Below are 4,876 nucleotides of genomic sequence, written 5' to 3' on the forward strand. Positions count from 1 at the left end.
CGGAAAAGCAGCTGATTTTCCGGAAAAACTGGCCAGTCTAGACACAGCCGAGAAGTCGTTCTTCTGCTCTGCACTGATTAGGCCTCAGCTAGAACATTGTGTCCAGTTCTGGGCACCACAGTTCAAGACAGATGTTGACAAATTGGAGAGCGTTCAGAAAAGAGCAACAAAAATGATTACAGGTCTAGAAACCTCCTCTGAAGGAAGACTGAAAGCATTGGGCTTGTTTAGTTTGGAAAAGAGAAGATTGAAGGGGGACATGATAGCAGCTTTCAGGTATCTAAAAGGGTGTCACAAGGAGGAGAGAAAAAAATTGTTCTCCTTGGCCTCTGAGGACAGGACAAGCAGCAAGGGGCTTAAACTGCAGCAGGGGAGGTTTAGGTTGGACATTAGGAAAAACTTCCTGCCTGTCAGGGGGTGAAACACAGGAATAAGTTGCCCAGGGGGGTTGTGGAATCCCCATCTCTGGAGATATTGAAGAGCAGGTTGGACACACACCTGGCAGGGGCGATCTAGACAGTGCTTGGTCCCTGGAGGGCAGGGGACTGGACTCGTCCTCTCAACGTCCCTGCCAGTTCTAGGATTCATTGTGTGACTGTAGCACCTAGCAGCCCCACTCACGGAGCAGAGTCCCCTCTCCCCCCCATAGGGGGTGAACAAACCCAGAACAAAGAGCTTCCAGGCTAAGTGTAGGACAAGAGGCCAGAGGGATAAAGGCAGAGGAGCTGGCCTAGGGCCACAGGTCCACTGCTCACTCTGGATCCCTTGTTGACCTTGGTCATTGTGACATGGGGGGGCTGTCTGCTCTGTAACCTGGGGTTCCCTCACATTCCCACGGACTCCCCCACATGTGGATTGGCCCAGCCACCCAGTCCCAGAGTGGGCAGATAACAAGGCTCTTCCCAGGGGGAGAGACAAAGGGAGGGAGGTGGAGACGGCACCTGGCTGGGGGGACAGTCTTGTCTGGAAAACACGGAGAGAAGAGACTAAGCTGAGGACTGGGGGTTGAGAGGCCGGTGGACCCCTCCCCTAAGGGTCTGAGGCATCCTGGCCCTGACTCCTGTAGCCACCTCACGTCTGTGCTGGGCTGTGTCCTGGAGAAGCAATAAACCCGCAGGCTACGTCTAGACACAACCCCTCTGTTCTTCTGGCTGCTGGAGTCACATATTGCTTCTATGGGGGTGCAGGATCGGGGGGTCCCTGACATGCCATCACAGTCATATTTAACCAGTCCCTTGTTGACTCTCTTTCTTCTGTCCAGGCAGGAGGTAACATACATTTGTGTCGCTTAGTCTGCCTAGAGAGCACCCCAAACCCTTGCCCCCTCCCATTGGGTAGCTGGTAGAGGGAAACTGAGGCACACAATGGCTTCAGAAAGCCATCACAGGAAAGTCTCACTTTGTCACAGGGTGCAGAAGGAAACAGAGACAGGCTGGGTTGGCAGGCCAGGCAATGGACTTGTGGTGGCGTGATGTGGACATAAGGAGTCAGGGGCTGGCAGCCCTAGACCCCTTGGGGCCCCTGAACCCTCAGTACTCAGCGTAGTCTCTTCTCTTCTCTTTCCCAGCCAAAAAAACTGCCCAGCTCCCAGGCCCTGCCCCCAGCCAGGTGCCGTCTTCGCCTCCCTTCCTTTGTCTCTTCCCCTGGGAAGAGCCTTGTTATCTGCTCAGGCTGGGATGAGGTGTCTGGGCCAATCCACATGTGGGTGAGTCCGTGGGAATCACACAGCCCAGCGCAGGGGAACCCCGGGTTACAGAGCAGACAGCCCCCCACTACGGCACAGGGCTCAGCAGAGCAGCTCCAGGCTGGATGGACACCTGTCCCCCGGGGGGCTGGACACCACAGGGAATGCTTGGCAGAATCAGGTGTTGGGGTGTGCCTATCACTAACCCATCCAAAGAAAGTAAGGCCTGCAGAAGCCCAGAGGGAGCTTGTGTTGTCAGAGACTGATGTAGTCGGGGGAGGTGACACAGCAGGATAGACAAGACTTCCTCACACTAAAGGCAGGTAGCAATGAGGTTCCTCACAGCTCTGGGGACCCAGGGAAAGCATCACACAGTGAAATATATTAGAAGCTAGAAACTGTAGAAAATTGATAAGGGAAGCAAAAGAGCACAAGGACTCATCTCTGGCTATTGGCATTGACAATAAGGAAGGCATTTTTAAAATTACGTTAGGAACAGAAAGAATTCTAACAATTATATTCATAGACAGTGGGTGAGCCTAGGGCTGGGGGGACACAAGCCTCAGCCCTGCCCCTTCTGTCCAAAGCCCCACCCCTGCTGCCCAAGACCTCTGTGGGAGCCAAGCCCTCCCCCACACTGTAGAGGCAGGCTACCCCCATCCTCCACTGTGAGGCACATTTCATGGGGAGGGAAGGCGGCTTTCCCAGCCCTTGAGTGCAGGAAGCTCCCAGCCCCAAACTTCCCAGCTCCAGGAGGGCTTGTGGCGTGGCCCCAGCTTTGGTGGGGCAGAAGCCCAGCAGCCCCTGGGGACAGAGGGAACCATGCTGAATCGGGGGCAGGACTGGGGACAGAGCGTGGACAGGGCCAGCCAGGCACTTTGCCTTCCCCTGCCTCTAATACCCGCCGCCCATGAGCTATAAGTCTCTGGCCCTCTGGAAACGACAGCGCTGCCAGGACGAGTACAGAAAAGGCTGGCGTGGTCCTGAAGACGGGAAAGGGCCAGGTGTTCACCTCACATGACGATGCTAAATTTGTCCTGTTCCAACAGTAACTAAGAAGGATGCTAAACAGCAGCTGCTAACGTTAGACATTAAGGCAAGGGCCCGTCTCTCCCTTGCCAGCCTCCACCTCTCCTCTGGCCAACTGGGCCTCAGGGAAAGCACCCCCCAGGCAGGCAGGCAGGCAGGCAATCTTCCTCTGAGCAGAGGGTTAAACTTGTTGGCGTACCCAGCGTAGGGACTCCAGCCTCTTCTCCTGGGGCTGCTCACTCCCCTGCTGTCTCTGACTTAGTAGCCGGATGCAGGGGGGTGTCTCCCACCTCCCCCCTTCTTCTCCCAACAGGGGAGGGTTTAAAAAGGTCTCAGGCAGCCCTGAAGTGGAATCAGCTGATCCTAGTTGGTGCCAGGTTTCCCTCTCTCAGCTGATCCCACTCCGCCTGAGACAAGCCCTTTTCAGCGGATCCTGATTGACCTGCAGTAACCCATTTCTAGTTAATAGGGGAGTGGGCCTTTCCCCCTCCATTGCCGCCCTCTGGCCCGACTTTATCGCAACACCTTTCAGTCAGGAGGTCCAGATGACGGGCATCCAAAGAGTTTCTAAAGAGCTGGCCAAGGAGCTTGCTGGACTGTTACCGCTGATTTTTAATAAGTCTTGGCGCCCTGGAGCAATTACAGAGGACTGGCAGAAAACTAGTTGTGACGTAGTGTTGGGACCTTGCTGGGGCTGTGGGCGACCTCTGCTGTCTGTAGCACGACCCAGCAGGGCAGGGGGTGAGTCATTATGCAAAGGGGGCTCCAAACCTGTCTGACCAGTTACCCCCCAGGGAGAGAAACAAAGGAAGGTGGAATGCCGCCCCTGGCTAGGGGCAGGGCTGGAAGACAGTTGGTTAGTCTCTGTCTGGTATCATGGAGGAAGCAGCCTAGGCAACAGGCTGGGATTTAGGAGCCGAGACTCCCCCATCTCAAGGGGGGCTGAGGCATCCTAGGCCTGCCCTGGAACCAGATTCCATCTGTGCTGGGCTGTATCCTGGAGAAGCAATAAACTCCCTCTGTTCTACTGGCTGGTGGAGTCTGTTCCTGCCATTACGGGGGTGCAGGAGGTGGGGGAACCCCAATGCGCCGTCACACTAGTGTTGCACCAATATTTACCTTTGACAAGGCCCCTCGCCAAAGGCTCTTAAGCAAAGTAAACGGCAGTGGGACAAGTGGTGAAAAGACAGGAAACGAAGGGCAGGTACAAACGGTCAGTTTTCCGAGAGGAGAGAGGTAACTAGTGGCGTCCCTCAAGGGTCCGTCCTGGGACCCACCCTATTCATTTTACTTGTTAATGATCTAGGACAAGGGGCAAACAGCGAGGTGGCAACATTTGCAGCTGTTGTAAAATGGCTCAGGATAGCTCAGTGCCAGGCAGACTGTGAAGAGCTTCCCAAGTGGGTGACCCGGCAACAACGTGGCAGATGTAATTGGATGTTGATAAATGCAAAGAAATGCCCATTGGAAATCATCATCCCAATTTGACCTACAGACCAACCAGCGGACTTACCCGGCACTGCCTGCATCCTTCAGGGCAGGGCCTTGGGGATGGGGTGGTGATGCAGGAGACTAGGGGCTGTGGGTGTGTTCCCTCCGCTAGCACCCCCCCACTCACCCACAGCCTGTTCTCTCCCTGCCTCCAGTGCTGCAGCCAAGGGCTGGGGGGGGGGAAGGGTCTGGAGTAGGGGGGCTAGTTACTGGTGTGCGGGAAGGCAAGATGGCAGAGTCCAGCCTTGCTGGCCGCTCCCTTGGTGGGGCGGCTGCCCCCAGTGGCCACTCTTATATCGCATCCCTCCAAACAGCAGCCCCTCCCTTTGCATGTTATGGAAAACAGTCCTTTTCCTGGGGCTTCCAGTTCTCCTGGCACAACCAAGCCCTGGCCTTGTTTTATGTTAGGAGAAGAAAAAAACTGTCCACCAAATTTGGTAGTCCTAGCTCATACTGTCTAGAACGAGTTCTTGAACAAATGGACTCGCAGACAGACACACAGAGGCTACGTCTAGACTGGCATGATTTTCCGCAAATGCTTTTAACGGAAAAGTTTTTAACGGAAAAGAGCGTCTAGATTGGCACGGATGCTTTGCCACAAAAGCACTTTTTGCGGAAAAGCGTGCCTGCCAATCTAGACGCGGTTTTGTGCAAGAAAGCCCCAATCGCCAT

This window comes from Pelodiscus sinensis, chromosome 7, assembly GCF_049634645.1.
Source record: "Pelodiscus sinensis isolate JC-2024 chromosome 7, ASM4963464v1, whole genome shotgun sequence".
NCBI classification, from domain to species: Eukaryota; Metazoa; Chordata; order Testudines; family Trionychidae; genus Pelodiscus; species Pelodiscus sinensis.